Here is a 15,963-nt window from a genome sequence, read left to right on the forward strand (position 1 = left end):
AAGGGGGAGGAGAGACTGGAGGAGTTGGAGACAGACACAGCCTCCGCGCGGAGTTACGGCTGGAGACAGACGGCGGCGGCGGCGGGAGGCGGGACACTCCCCCCTCCGCGACTGGAGGCGGGACACCTCCCCTGGCGGCCGCAGCGCAGTCTCCCCGCGGCCCCCCGCCCGAGGCTGCCGACCGGGCCCGGCGGGACAAGCAGGCGAGTGCAGCTGGCCCTGCCCGCTCCGCGCGCCGCCGTGGCCGGCCGGGGATCCCCTGCGAGGCGGGGAGGAGCCGCCGCCGCCGCCAGACAGGCTGCGAGTGCCTGGGAAAGTGAAAGGGGGGCGGGGAGCGCGGGGAAGGCCCGGGTGTAAGGTCCCCGGCTCTTAAAGAGACCCCGCGCGCCGCGCTCCCCGCCTGCCCGCTGCGCGCCCACCGCCGAGGCGGCCCCTCCCCCGCGGCCGGCAGGGCCGGGTGGCCCGGCGAGCCGCACTGCGGGCAGTGCCCGCGCCTCCGCTCAGGAGGGCGGCCGCAGGTGAGTGCGGACCCGAGGTGGCTGCTGCGGTCTTAGCTTCTGGCCCAAGTTCATCGCCGGGCTGGGAAGGGAGGGGGGCATCCGAGGGGGCGGGGGACGCGGGGCCGGACGCTCTGGGAAAGGGACGTCCGCGAGCCTGCGCCGTCGCGGGGGCCGGAGGGAGCGGCCCAGCGCCGCGCGCCCTCCCCGCCACGGCGCGTCCCCCGAAGACGAGTGCTCGAGGTCTGTGAGGCTGAGTCGCCGTGGGCACGCCGGTGGGCACGGCGGGTGGCCCGGGGCGCTTGCCTGGGGACCGGCGTGCTCCGGCGGTGGAACCTTGGAGACCCCCACCCTGGTTTCTATTTCCCGGTGTCTTGGGGCGCGGGGTGTCCCGCGGTGGCAGGACTTAATTGTGCACCGCCTGGAGGCCAGGATGAGCGCGAGGGTGGCTGCCCAAACTGTCTGGGCTCCCTTAGGCCTGTCGGCGAAGCTCTGCAGGCGGGGGTGCTGGAGGTCAGCGGGAAGCGGGAAGACAGTGCAGGACCTTGCCGGGCAGTTTGCGGGAAGGCAGGGGCGGGAGCGGGCCATGCTCCGCACCAGGCGTCCCGCAGGCAGCAGCTCTGCATCCTGCGCCCCGCGCCCCCGCGCTCCGCGCCCGCCAGCCCTCGGGCCCGCCTCACCCGGCGTCTCCCCGGGTCCCCCCGCGCGCGTTGACGTCGGTCGCGGGACCGCCCGGAGCTCCCGGCATTGGCTGGGAAGTCGATTGTCTCCGGCGGCTGCTGTTGCACTTAGGCTGCGTCTCCGAGCCCCAAAGGAAGCAGGCGTGTGTCGAATTTCTCTTTGACCCTCACCATGGAATAAACAGGAAGCGACGAGCACCCAGCCCGGGCCGGCACTTGCCTTTGTTGAGGGGTCTGCCCTGCCCAGCCTTGAGGAGGCTTCCTCGGGACCCCTGCCCGGTGCGCCGCCCGGGGTGGGGCTGGGGGCGCGCCCTGTAAGTACGTTGGTGGGAGACAGTGGGCTCTGTTTAGGTTAATTCGCTGTGGTGGCGGAGAGGGCATTTGCTTGCTTTTAAACTTTTTTTTTTTTTAATTGGAAAAGGCTTTCTGATGAGGCAGAGGTTTTCAGGGCCACAGGGATGCCTGGTGGGTGGGCGGCACCGGGAGAAGGCGCATCCGTGAGCGCGCTGCTCACCCAGAGGGGCACCTGTGGGCCAGTCAGGACAGCGAGAAACTCTTTAAAGCCAGCGGGGCTTCCTAGCTGCTACGCAGGCGCAGGCGTAGGGATGATGGCTGAATGTCAGTGGCCACATAAACTAGTGTAATTTTTGTTTTCCCCAAGGAATCTTTTAATTAGCTAGAATTGGATAATTTTGATTTGCTTTTCTTTTCCTGTGTGTCCTGTCTATTCCCGTCTCTTTTTCTTTTCTAATTATTTTGGCATCTTCCCATGCCTGGACTTACCGTTCAGTGCTGCTTTCTAAATGTTAATTACGATAGTGATAAATATTTATTGCTGACCTACTATGTGCTAGGCATTGTGAGGTGTGAGGTGAGATTAGGTGCACAGAATGTTGATTCTAAGAGCTAGTATTAGTAAATTATTTGCTGTAGAGGTGGCTAGAGATGGTGACCAGTGTTGGCTCTTAAAAATAGGGTCTTTTGGCTGGTGTGGAGGTTGGTTCCTTCCTGCAGGGCTAGTGCTGAGAAACTTCCCTTTAAACAAGGCCTTTCCACTAGTTTTGCTAGCTAAGAACAGTATTCTCCTGTCTCTTTCTCCCCTGGAGCTTCGGGACTGAGTACTGAATTACAGAGAACGTTCGGCAAAGTCTGCATAGAGAAACTGCCGTTGCATCAAGCCATGTCTGCATTTTGTATGAGTATTTAGTTTTTTCTAGTATTTAAATTGAGCTTACTGTCTTCCATAAATCTGCCTTTGTACTCGGCACAGTTCTCTTGAAATATAGTCTTTGTGTTCAGTCAATGATCATAATCAAATTTGAGTCACTACGTAGGCAAATAGGAGGTCTGAATATTACCTATGTACATTTATTGAAGTATAATATTTGGTTTCTTATGAACCTTTGAAATGTCATTTGATGGCTCTTGCAGAGCAGTGCTTTTTAAAACAAAGATCATTCCGCATGATCTTTGAAAGCTTGATTCTTTTCAAGAGCTTCACTTTGCTGTTGACATTGAACACACTGTTAGGAGTTAGGGCTGAGACTGTAAATGCCAATAAGGGATTTGCTGTAATAGAATTGTAGCTACTTTCCTCCCTTATTTTAAAAGACCTCTCTAATTTCTTAACATTCTGCTGTTACCCTTGGAAGGGGTTGAGGTGTTGGCCGTGGTTCTTGTCCGCGTAGGTTTGTGTTTACATTGGAGAAGACTCTCCCCAGCAGGTTTTCAGAGCTGTCTCTTGAGTCCTCTTGGGGATTGGGTTTGCATGACCACAGTCCTGCAGTGGAACTCAGCCAGTGCCAGCTGCTTATTAAGGGATTTTGTGCCAATTTGTTGGCACTTCATTTGAGATTCAACAATCCTGCCCCCACCCCCGCCAGAGTATGTATATACATAGACAAATATTTATTTCCCCCCAACTGCTGACAGTGTTCTAAGAATAGTTTTCTTGCCTGGTGCGCCGAGAGCAAGTGCCCGTCTACAGAGGTGTTTACAATTTGGGACTGTGCTGTAGTCCTGGTTGACTTAGCAGCCTGGCAGAGCAGCCTTGCAGTTCCTGGGATGCTGTCTGTTTTTTATCTGGGCTGCTGCAGCGGTCACTTCCCAGGCTGACAGGGAAACGTAGAGGGAGGGTGACTTTTGCTCCCTGTGGGTAGTTTCTGGCCAGCAGAGACCCCTGAGCTCTGGATCCCTTTGCGTATACCTGGCATAAAGTCACCTTGTGGTGATGTGTGGTAGGTGACTACCCTGTGTCAGCACGTAAAACCAAAGCTACCTCAGGGCTCCAGGCAGGAATCCTTGCAGCCGTAGACAGGTCAGATCTTTCTGGCATCCCTTGCTGTGCTGCTTCTCATCTTTCTTCTGAAGCTGGGCTTATGGAGTCTCTGTGATGTGTCTGTCCTTTTGGGTGAGAGTTAATAGAGAAGGACAAACTCAAGAAGGTACCTGTAAAAGAAGAGCATACCATTTTAACCTGGAAAAATGTTTAGAAATAGTGAACGTCATTTGTATAGGCACATGGATATTAAATGTGAATAGTAGCAAGATTGCTGTGGAGTCCTGGATTGTTCTTTGCTTTCTTTGTTTTCTTCCCTCCCCCCTCCCTCCCTCTCCTTCCCTCCCTCAGTTCCTTCCTTTTTTAGGTCTCAGAAAAAAATCTCCTGGAAGGCATTATTTTCTGATGTCAAAGTGACTTTCTGCCTTCATGGACTGTGTTACTCTAGAATTACATCTTGACCTATATTATGGGTGTGCATGGAAGGTGATTCTTAAGTTTCAAAATAGGAATGAGGAGGCTTTGCCTACTATTTGAAAATTTAGGCCACAAGACCGGCTACATTTTAGGGAGATTTTTTTTGTGGCACTGTTTGCTTTATTGTCAGGCAACTAAAGAACACAAGCAAGCACCTGTACCATTGATTGCTGTGGAAGTATTGGGTTCAAATTCCCAGTTAATATTGCTTTTTTTGTCTATCACATGAGGACTTGAAAATGATGTCTGTGTTGTCACATACCCATGTGATTTAAGTATGGATTGCTTTCCTTTGAATTCCCACTAAAAATGGTACTTTGGCCTTTTAAGCTGTTTTTGTGAAGACTTTTCTTTCCACCAAGCTTGTTTTCCAGATAGGTCTTGGAAATTACGAAGAACATAGCTATAATTTCTCCCTTGATTGGCAGCTGAGAGCTTTCCCGGACAAAAATAAGGCTGTACTGTGCCAAATGGTTGACTTTTCTAGAATAAAAACTCTAAAGGGTATGCAAAAAGTCCTCTGGTTAATATATTGGCATTCCCAGAACCCACTAAAACCCCGGCAGCCTGCCAGACTCCACTTAATGAGGATGCGGAACGTCTGGCTCAAGTCCCCGTGGGCAGAAGAGGCGGGGGCTGGAAGTCCACACCCTTTATTAATTTTTAATGACTGTACTTTTGTTTTGCAGATTTTGCTCCCTTACCCTCCTTGCAACTGACCCCCACAACATCACCCCCCACCCATTTATTTACTCATTTACTTGGCATTGGAAAAATGTTGAGACTTTCAAGGTTAAGATTCCTGCTGAGGGATCATTTCTGTTTGCATGGGTTCTTTTTTTGTTGGTTTTCTTTCTTTCTCTTCCTATTTTTTTTTTTTTTGGAAGAGGAAGAGAGAAAAGGAACAGAAAAGATGAAAACTTTTTTTTTTTTGTTTTGTTTTTTAGGATGCTTTATTGTCTGCTGGAAAAAGAGAGGCATTTACAAAACTTTAAGTTTGTCAGACAGTTTATATGACAGTGCAAGTTGGTGCTTGCCAAGCTCCAGACAGATTGTTAATGTTACATGACAGGGATAAATAAATTACCGCTGTCTGCAACACGCTCGCACTACAAACGCACTCTGCAGCCGGCGGCCGGCTGGGCTGCTCACGGGCCTGGTGTATGTGCAGCTGCATGGCGGCCTCTGCCTGCTGCCTAGAATGCTGGGCCTTGGTTCGGAAATGAAAAGGGCATGTCTTGCTTTTATTTTTGGCTGTACTGCAGGGCCGCTCTGTGCCCTTTATTTTGCAGGCTGCTGCGACTCCTCCCCTGCCCCTCGCCCCTCCTGGAGTCCACACCCACATTCTTCCGCTCAGGGAATATGGCACCTAGCTTCTTCCCAAGGGCCCTAAACTTTGTTCTTAGCTGCTCAGAGCCTAAGGTATCTCCAAGCCAAGCTTCAAGCTGTTTACAGTTGTGTTCTTTCTGCAGGTGCAGACACCGAGAACAAATTGTTTGCGATAGATATGTGTGTGCTGCCCTGGGAGGGGGCTGGGTGGCACTCCTTGGGCATAATGTACTTTCATCGCAGGCAATTTGGAGACTCAGCTGGCAGAGTGACAGGTGTAATGAACTTAATGGTCTTGCTCTAGTTGTTAGTGGACACACTGCTCATGTTACAAAGCCACCTCATACACAGGGCCCCTGCCAAGTGATTCGCTCGTCTCTCTGCAGACAGGACTTGGGGCACGGACGACTTGAGTGGCGTTAAGGTCAGGAATGGGGGGGTGGTGAGCAACACGTGTGCCCTCATCTGCACTGTTCCCAGTGGACCTGGAGTGTCTTTTCAAAGAGAAAGGGATCCTTCTCGTCCACGCCTGGCAAGCCACCCCTCCACATCAGGCATGCGAGGACCCTCTGTGTGGGGGTGCGGGGACTTCCTGCCTCTGGGGCTTTCAGAATGGCAGGCTTTCTGCCCTGCTGTGTGGTTTCCAGTGGGCCACTCGGCCACGATTCTCCAGAAATGGGCTGGGCCCGCCGAGAGGCACAGGCGGGCATTGTTCCCAGTGTCTGTGGCCCAGAGGCCAGCAGCCTGTGCGCAGAGCTGAGCGGGAATTTCCATAGAAAAGTCTCAGTGCTTCCGAAGGCAGTGGCTGGAGAGCCTGCAGCAGGCGGGTAGCCAGGCCGCCTTCTGAAGGACTCCCTGACCTCTGGTCCGACTTGCCTCGCCCTGTGCCCCGGGTCAGATGATACTACCTGCAGTTCCAAACACTCACATAATGTTTAGGATGTGCCAGGCTCTGTTCCTAGTGCTACACATACGCTGTATCCACTAATTGAATCCTCATAGCAGCCCTGTGACCAGGTACTCCTGCCATCCTGTCTTACAGACAGGCAAGAAGTTGAGACACTGCCTAGTGTCACAGTTTGTCAGTGTGGGCTAGAGTCGTGGCCAGCCGGGCAGTCTAGCTCCATGGGTGGGGCTCTGACTCTGGAGCCACAGGAGGCAGTACCCAGGTTAGAAATTTTTCATTTGGGACCACTCCCCAGCTGGGTGACATTTCTCTGCTTGTCCCCGAGCAGTCCCAGTGGGACTATATCCAGCCAGCAAGTCCAGGGCGCCTTCCTTCCTGCCTCCTCTGGTGGTTCTGCCTCCCTTTCCCATCCTGGATCCGGATCTCTGCTCTCTGCCTGTCTTGCCTGTGGCGAGAGCCTCAGGGTTAGGACTTGGACCCTCAGCAGCCTTGTCTTTGCCACGGTGTACCTTGAGTTCCTTGAAAGAAAGGCACAGCAACGATCAGCAGGAGAACGTTTCTTCTGCACGAGTCCTTCAAACCCACTTTCAGTCCGCAGTCACACAGACGTGAGGGTGACTGTACTCTTTTCAATGCCAAATGGTGTTATAAAAAAATCCTTGCAAATTTGGCAGTAAACAATATGATGTTTAAATTTCCCTTCCCATCTTTTATTTTAAAAATCTGTGTTTATATCATCTGGGTCATCGGTGGGGAGAGTTTTGCTCTTTGCTGGGATTTTGTTATGGGCAAACAGCGATGTTAGTGGATGATCTCATCAGAAGGGGTGATACCTTTGTGTTGTTTTAAATTTGAATTAAATTCTACCCAGGTCAGTTAAGGGCAACAAACAGTCTAATAGTATTTTTAAAAATTATAGGATTTCATGGCCACAGACTGCACCTGGTCTTCTCTGATTCCTCCAACTCTCCCTCCATGGGGTGCACCTGACTCAAGCGGGGAGTGGGGCTGGGGAGGACATGCGCCCAGCCATTGGCTGCTGAGGTTGTTCAGTCTCTGCTCTACATGTTGAATGGCCCCTTTTGAGCTCAGACTCTTCGCTGGTCTTACCTGCAAGGATGTGGACATAAAATGTATGCTGTGATTGCTTCCCCCGATGGCTGGTGCACCACACTTCATGTTTGTGCCCTCTGCTGAGGGACCTCACTGCCCCCCCTCTGAGAATGTGTTATGGTTTTCTGCTTTTCCCCATGGCCTCAGCCCTTCCACAGTTGCACGCAACTACCAGTGCCCGACCTCCTAAGCTGCTTGCTCCTAAAGTTGGAGAGAAATTGAAAATCATTTTAGTGGGTTGTTACGGAAAGTCATTTTAGTGGGTTGTTAATGAACCTCTGTTGAGAGGTTGGGAACAGCTAGAGGGGAGGCCGTTTGCAGTGCTGGTGGAGGGAGCAGAAGTTCTGCACCACCAGGGCTGCTCATGATCCACATGGTTCTGTTCTCAGGCATCGCACTCAGTTGGTGAGGGGCTTCCCCGTGCACTGTGCAGGGTGTTCACCTGCTCTACGGGTGTGTACTGAGTGCACCTCTGCCCAGAATTGTCTGGTGGACATCGAGCAGGGCCCACAGGACCCAGCGGGCACAATTCTCTGTTCTGTGCCAAAGCCTTCAAAGAGGCGCACAGGGGAGGGAGCCCAGGCACTGCGGGCACAGATGGCAGAAACCCAGCTGGAGTGGCGCTTGACTCCAGGGGACCCTCTGCCCCATGTCCCTGGGCTTGAGACTGCCGGCTGGACCCTTCCCAGCTCTGCCCAGCCCATGGTCAGAGCCACATTCTGTCCCAGGTGCACACTCACCCTCACCTGTAGCTGGTAGTGGAGACAGTGCTGAGGCCTTGGAGATGGTGTGTACAGAGGACTGCTAATGGGATGGTGGCCACCCCAGGGGTCTGGCCAGTGTGGTCCCTTGGTGTGTGCTGGGGAGCATACCTCTGCCACAGTCCTTGGCTGTCCTCTGTTTCCTACAGTGAGGGCGTGGTTTGGTAGTGGCAGCTCCTGGGTTGGGGGGCAGTTGCATGCCTACTGTATAGGGTGCTGGAACTCAGGGTACTTTGAGTGCCTGAAACATACACCTTGTGTTTGCTGTTGGCTGATGTGTGTGGGGCTGGCGGTCTCTGGTTCGACAGGACCGTGCTATGTGGCCCGCTTCTGCAGCACGGTGAGGTGATAAAAAGCCCAAGTGCTTTTCTAGTAGGGACGGGGCCTTTTGGACATGATGCATGTAGGACCTCAAGGGTGGAGGCAGCTCTGGCAGTTGGTTGGTTTGGTTGAATGTTTTTCTGTTACTTCAGCTGTTAAGATGAATCTTGCACCCTTAAAACACTTAGCATTTGTTATTTACTGGAACTCATAGTCCATTGCTTTGCAATGTGAAGCCTCGCCCTTTGACTGTTATAACATCATTCATATGTTGGATTTGTAAAATTGGGGCACATTTATGTGGCTAAGGGAGCGGCTCCTGTTCTGACATCTGCATGGAGGCAGCTGTCCCCATTCGATCCACCGAGGAAGCAGTGTCAGATGGGTTGTGTCCTTGTTTCCCGTGGGGTTTTGCCATGTGGGGTTTCTTGGGTCTGCCACTCCTAGCTGTCCCTCCCAGGCTCCTGTCATGCTGGACCCCTTGGAGGTGACCTTGGGCAGGTCACTGCCTCTTTATGCCTCAGTTTATGCTTCTCCAAAATAACTATTTGCTCAACTCTTAGGTTTTTGAGAGGATTACATAAGATGCTGTGTATGCAAACCAGTTGGGACAGGGCCAACTACCATAGTGAGAGCTCAATTAAAGGCAGCTGTTAGGTCAAGTATGTAAGTATCTGTGAAGCACCTGCCCAGTGCTGGCATGGTCAGAGACCCAGTTCCTTCCCTTTGGGGACTTAGAGACTAAGGAGAAGATAGAATATGCCTATGGGAAGTGATTATCAAATAAGAACAGTTTTATGAGCAGGTGTATAATCCAGTCTCACATTAAGCAGTTGTTGAAGAAAGGCCAGATGTGGAGGAGAGTGAGGCCACTCTGTCCCCAAGCTGGTGGGAGAGAGATGTGCACACGAGTGCCACATGGGGGTAATGACTGCACTAGGAGACAGGGAGATCTCAGTCGACTTTGATCAATTAAGGGAAACTTCAGGGGGGAGGCCACATGCTGTGGTCTGAATATTTGTGTGCTCCCAGGACTCACAAGCTGAAACTCAGTTCCCAATGTAATAGTGTTGAGAGATTCGGCCTTTAGGAGGTCATTAGGCTGTGCGGGCTCCTCCCTCATGAATGGGATTAGTGCCCTCATGAAACAGGCCTAGGGGAGCTTGTTCACCCCTCCTGCCATGGTGGGACACATAGCAGACACCATCCATGCAGATGGGCCCCTGCAGATACCGGGTCTGCTGGAGACTTGATCTTGGGATTCCCCGCCTCCAGAACTGTGAGCAGTAAATTTCTTCTGTTTATAAATGATCCTGTCTAAGGTATTCTGTTACAGCGGCATGAACACACTAAGACACTGACTTTGGGCTGAGACTTAATGCACCATGGGCAGAGTCTTAAATTTCAAGCTCACATACATGTAGATGTCTGTGTGTGAGGCAGAATGCAGGTGGCGCTGGGGAATGGGGTCTCCCTGGGGGAAGGGGAAGGGCGAGAGGGATCTGAACAGGTTTTGCAGAAGAAATGGCTGTTGACACATGGCTCGGATGAAAGGTAGGCAGGATTCTGAGAGGCGAGGACAGGATGGCGAGGGCTTGCTGGGAATGGGAGTGAACACAGGGCGAGTGGAGGTGCGTTTGGTGAGCAGCGGCCATGGCCCGCACTTGTCACTGGGGTCATTGCTGTTCTTGTTGCACTGTGGCTGCAGACTGAGCCAGCACAAGTCTGGCTCTGGTGTGGAGTGGCTCTTTGCTGAAAACTGAATCAACCAGCCAGGAATGGTGAAGAAAAACAAGCCCGTTGGAACACCCACCTTAGATCTGTTTTCATGTCTAATTGTCTGTATGGGGCTCTGTCTTGTCCGTGGTTCTTTAATGCTTGATAATTGTTCATGTTTCACTAAATGCTTAAATTTCATACTCTGTGCGGTTCATGCCAGGAAGCCAGGTTCATTGCTCTTGCATGGAGTGGAATAATAATGCCTTCCATTTACAAAACATGTGTAACTATTTAAAGCTTTTCATAGACAACGTCTAATTTCATGTTCTTTGGCTTTAAGGAACAAATAATTAATGAAATGTACATAGAAGTGTAATTAATGGATTTGTTCCATCTTCTCTAATGTGGCTGTTAGCTGAATGTGGAATTCAGGTTGGAACTTATTTTATTTTAACGTGCGAAACCTAATTGGGGAGTGATGCTCCATTGTCCGAGACACACAGCAGGATGTTTTCTGAAGGCGCTGGTCCCAGTGTTCTGGCTTGGTGGCTGGGCAGGCACCCAGGCTGTGTCATTTCAGGAGGTTAGGGCAAAGCACCAGAAATTGAATTCGGAGGTGCAAATACTTAAGTCAAAGAGACCAGAGGGGCAGCCCTCCCTGTGCGTGACCAAGCCGCGGCTGCCGTGGAGTGTGTGGGCAGGCTGGGCGCACGTGGGCTGCTCTCAGCCGCTCTGGGTTCCAGGACGGCCTGCGCGGACTCTGGTGGGGCTGAGACAAATTTGTAGACTCTGACCCGCGTAGACTCGAGCTGCTGTGGGCAGTGGGGTGAGTGCTCCAGGTGGCCCCCGCCTGTCTGTGCCCAGCTCACCCCTGACCTCCGGCCAAGGCCTGTGCTCCTTTCGGGTCAGCACAGTTTGGGCAGTTTGGGTGTCTGTCGTGGTGCAGTTTGTTCCGCTGTGGGTGCAAGTTGACTTCAGTTCCGTGTCTCCTCTTTTAGCAGAATAGCTTTCATTCCTCCCCCGGGCCTCTGTCCAGTGATGCCTGCTGCCCCGCATCACAGCCTGCGGTCCAGTGCCCCCCGGGCACTGCATCCTGTCCCTGTACGGATACCTACCGCTGTGTGTGACTATCCCGCTCCTTGTGTTCCAAGTGGAAGTCACTGGCGCTGCCGTTCGCACTTGCTTTGCCGTTTTCTGCTGGCTGTCCTCCGTGGCCCTGGAGGTGCTGCCTCTGACTAGCATGCTCTGGAGGCCACACACAGCTACGTGTGCCGCGGCAGAGCTGGGACAAGCTCCGGGTCACCTTTGGTGAACCCAGCTCTGTCTCCGAAGCTGATAATAAAAGAGACAAGCAGTGCCTGCAGGCTTTCCCTGGGGTGGCCCCTCCTGGTTTGCAAGAAGAACGGGAGAGTGTCCTCATTACCAACACTCTAGCCAATTGTTCAACAGTTTAGTGGCAAATGAAGTGCTTTCTGACCTCCTCTGGTGATGAGTTTGTGTGATCAATAAGTAATAACCGCAGCAGAGGGGTCCGGTAGTGACACGCAGCGAGTTAGGGGAGAGCTTGAGGTACAAGGCTCTGCCTCTGCTGAAGGTGTCTGCTCTGAAGGCAGCCTCTGAGGCCGTGTGCTCTTTGCATTTGCAAAGAAAGGGGACGGCTGCTAAGGAAGCTAACCTGTCATCCATACCATGCAGATATATTCTCTGCTGCTGGATGATGTAGTGGGACTGTGATCTAGTAGGTTCATTTGCTTGTTTACTGTTGGGAGAATATGCAGGATGTCGAGGGACCCTTCTGGCTGCTCGTCAGGCTGGCAGAGCCCAGGGATGAATGTGGGGGCTGCTTGGGAAGCCGGCTGGGGAAGCCAGTGCCCTCTTACTTGAAAGGTACTCGCTTCTGTGTCCTGTTTGTCACTGTCTCTGGTGCTGTTTTGTGACGTCCTTCTCTAGGCACAGATGTCTTTGGGTGTTTGGTCTTCCTACCTCGGCGACGCAGCCTGCCAGATTACACCTGCCGGCGAGGTGTGGTCAGTCTCTGCGCGCTGGAGGAAATGGGGTCTCACCCTTATTTATCCGTGGAGGGAGGTTTTTGAGCTGAGAACTTTATATACCCATATCTGGGGAGCTTAGAGGCAGAATTTTGTGTTGCAGGGATTGACATCGGTTGTATATTTACATAGAGGATCTTGGCGCTGAAGCCCAGGCTCCTGGCTCTTACACCCGTCTGCCCCGGCCTCCTCTGTGCGTGGGCACCTGCAGCCAGCACGTCTAAACTCTGCTCAGTGATTCAGGTCACACATCTGGGGCCCTCCTTTAGTCCTCCTTGGTGTTTTGAGTTTCCATAGCCCAATCCATGCACAAATCCTTTTTCTTCTGCCTTCAAAGTTTATCCCAAATCTGATCATTTTACCCTGTCACCACCACCAGTGCTCATGTGCTCTCTCTCCCAGGTCTCCGCAGGGGCCTCGTGCCTGGGCACTCTTCTTCCTCTCCACCCCTGGTCTCCCACAGCAACGGGTGACCCATGTGACCCCTGACCTCTGATTGTGTGCCCTCTGGCCACCTTCCCTCACCCCCCCACCTCCTTGCCCCGCAGGCCTTCGTGGTTGCCCTGCCCCAGACTGTCCCCTGCTTCCCTAACAGGGACACCTTCCCTGGCCTGTCCTCTCTGGGGCATCCCCTTGCACGGGTGCTGGGGAAAAGGGAGCTCCAGGAGGCAGACAATCACCCTCTTGTCCCTGTTCTGACCCCACACATAGGAGGTGCCTGCCCAGGAGCCGGGACAAATGGTCATGGGAGCTGGGGCACCCTGGCCGGGAGGATGGTGGGCAGGTTGGCGGGCTGGCAGGGCTGGGCGAGGCTCTGGGTGCTCGGGCGAGCCGTCTGCGGGGCTGCTGGGTGGGCGCCAGGTGTGGGTGTGGGGCTCTCCGGAGCTGCCGAGGCTCAGGGGGCCTCAGTGCAAACAGAAAGCCCTGCTGAAAGGTGAAGTACAGGAGCAGCAGCGGGAGGGATGAGCTGGGAGGCCCCTTCTCAGTCCCCTCCAGTGCCCCTGCCCGCCTGCCCGCTGGGTTTCTGCTCACGTACTTACCTTCTTAATTTACTGTTTCCCCTGGAGCAAGCACTGCCTCCCAGAAGCCAGGGAAGCAATTGTTTTCCAGACGACTCTTGCCTTCCCTCTCTTCTCTCCCAAATATAACTTGCTGGTTAAATAAATTTTGGATGCATAAAATATTATTTTATGCTTAAATCAAATGTATCAAGCTGTAAAACATCAGATTTATTAATTTTATGAAAATCGTCATAAGTAGATGTGTTCTCTGTAGACAAGATGTCTCTGTTATAACCTTGGTTCTCCTAAGATGTTTTCCTCTGTTCTTGGGATCAGGAAAAGTTCAAAGTAGAGAAAATTATGGTCTGTGAATCTTTTTTCCATCTTTTCAAAGAAGACTAAGTGTTCGACAGTTACCTGGAAGTCTGACTCACCCTCCAGACATCTGACTTTGCTTTTATTCTGGTATTGGATACGTCTTCTTGAGTTTAGTTTTGTTGCCTTGGATTTAAAATCCACAAGGATTGTGAAAACCCAATTGTGGCACAAGGGGAAAAAACCTGAAAAAGACAAATTCTAAAGAGTAACACGGTGATTCGTTTCTACCGATGGTTTTCAGGCCAGGAGCCACGCCTGCATATGCGGTCAGCTGACTTCATCCCCCTCCCCGTGGAGGAGCATCTGCAGTCCTGCCCCGCGGGCAGACACGTCCAGCTCTGGGACCGGTTGTTTTCGCGTGGGCTGCGCCGGGTCCTTGCCTCGGCCCGGGGTGTGGACCGCACAGGCACGTGAGCCTCCACCCAGAGCACGGACTGGGAGGAAATACCCCAGAACATTAAAAACAGGGGTCTTCGAGTGCAGTGCCAGAGGCGGTTTAAAAAATTCTATCTTTTCATCTTTTCCATATTTTCTGCAGTGATCATGTGTTGCTGTTTTTATAATGAGAAAGTTCCAAGTTAACTGGATTTACTAAGGGTGTGGAATAAAAAGTCAGTTTCTGAAAAATTGTGGAAAACAATTTGATGTGTGTCTTTTTAAGCATTTTGGAAGCACGATGAAGTTGCTATGGGGATAGTAAGGTTTACTCTCTACAGAGAGTGGTTCCATCTGGCACCGTGTCGCTCCCGGAGCCGAGCTGGGCAGTCCTACGCAGAGCAGAATTTCTCATTAGATGTGGAAACAGTTACACATGGAATCGCTATTCCATCTTTTCCGCTTTAAATCCTTATTGAGCTTTGATCTAATAGACAACATTTTAACTGCTTTCTGCAACCTCTGATGCCCGCAGGTGCCTGCAGTTACCCGTGTGTGACCGGGTCTGTCCTGTTAGTCCGGAGGGTCTCCACCTTGCCGTGGGAGCGGAGGTGTCCTGCACAGGTGTTCAGTGTCAGGCTTTCGGATCTCGGTTGGAATTAGTTTCCTTCTGAGGAAGTGCTGGCATCTCCCTCAGAGGCGGCGTTTCACCCCCTTTGCTTGGCCCCGAAACCGTGGACACCTTCCCACACTACACTTGCTTAGAACCACTGTGGTCCCGTCTCAACTTAGAGATGAGGTGGTGACGTTCCATAATGGGTCGGGGGAGGGTATAATGAGGTAAACAAAGTTCAGTTTTACATTAATGGAGAATGAAACAAAGTGACTTAAAAAGCAGTTGGCTTTCTCTTGTCTGTGGTCTTAGTGTATCTCTGGAGGCCTCGCTCCTGGGGCTCTCATGGTAGAGCTACCGGCCTGGCCTGGACGCCAGCTTGCCGGAGTCGGGGGCCTTCCCTGCACCCTGGCAAGGCGCGGACTGGCCTTCGGAGCACCCGTGCCGGTGCTGCTCTCGCTCTCCACTGGGGGGGTGGTCCTGGGCCAGTCTGAGTACTGTCCCCTCATCTGGAGGACAGGGTGGTGACACTTGCCCATAGGGTGACTCTGACTTCAGACAGGACGGTGCAGACATCTGCTCTGAAATGTGCAGGACCAAGTGCATCCCCCACACCCTGACTGCTGGCGGGGTCCCTCGTGTCCTTCTGTGTCCCGTCCACTTCCTCTGGTGATCTGGCAGGACGTGGCTTCAGCCACTGTGGATGAGCCGTCAACACTAACGCTTCCCGTTCATGTGCTCAGTACCAGGGAGGGCCACTGTGACCGATGGACTCGTGGGCAGTGACCGCCAGCCACCAGTTCCTGCCTTGGAGACCGAGATGGTAATTTCATTCCTAGCCCTAGGGCCACAAGGTGCCAGGGTGAGCTGCTTACTGCAGAAAAGCAGGTGGAAGACATTCAGGAACATGGGTTCTTGTTCTCAGCTCTGTCTTCAAGCTGCATTGCCCCCTGAGCAACTCAAGATCTGTTCTCTCAATGGACACTATCATGTGACTGCCCTGTACTGGGCACTGTGGTCACTCAAGACCTCCAACCTCGGTTTCCCCACTGAGAACCCCCTTCATGGTAGCATTGCTGTCTAGAACTCTCCATGTATTCTTTCATTTGATCCATTTAATTCATGTATGGGGCTGGGAAGTGTAATGATCACTCCCATTTTACAGATGAGGAAACTGAGGCCTGGAGAATTTTAGCAGCTTGTTTGAGGTCACGCATTGTTAAGATCTTGTCCCTAAACTGAGAGGCTGGGGCAGAGTCCTGGCGGCTCCCTGGGCCCCTGTTGGTTCTCTGCTTCCCCGGGGAGCAAGCTCTCAGGCTGCCTGTGGAGCAGCTGGGCAGTGGGGTGAGGCTGTCCCCAGCCATCCTTACCCACCCAGCGCTGGCTCTGAAAACCCACCTAGGAGCCCAGGAACATGGGGAACTGCAAACTCTAATAGCAACACCTAGAATGTCTACCCTTCCCGA

The 15,963-nt window shown here is 52.7% G+C and overlaps 1 long non-coding RNA gene across 1 annotated transcript in view; it reads left to right on the forward strand.

Annotated features, from left to right (window-relative positions):
• The first annotated feature begins 463 nt into the window (after positions 1 to 463).
• The window catches only part of LOC123621846, a 152,472-nt gene continuing 136,972 nt past the window's right edge, over positions 464 to 15,963 (forward strand). Inside the window, exon 1 of the long non-coding RNA XR_006729282.1 lies at positions 464 to 518. This is a non-coding gene — a long non-coding RNA (uncharacterized LOC123621846). The remainder of the gene's footprint in view (positions 519 to 15,963) is intronic.

The sequence above is a fragment of the Lemur catta genome, chromosome 16, assembly GCF_020740605.2.
Source record: "Lemur catta isolate mLemCat1 chromosome 16, mLemCat1.pri, whole genome shotgun sequence".
In the NCBI taxonomy this organism is placed as follows: Eukaryota; Metazoa; Chordata; class Mammalia; order Primates; family Lemuridae; genus Lemur; species Lemur catta.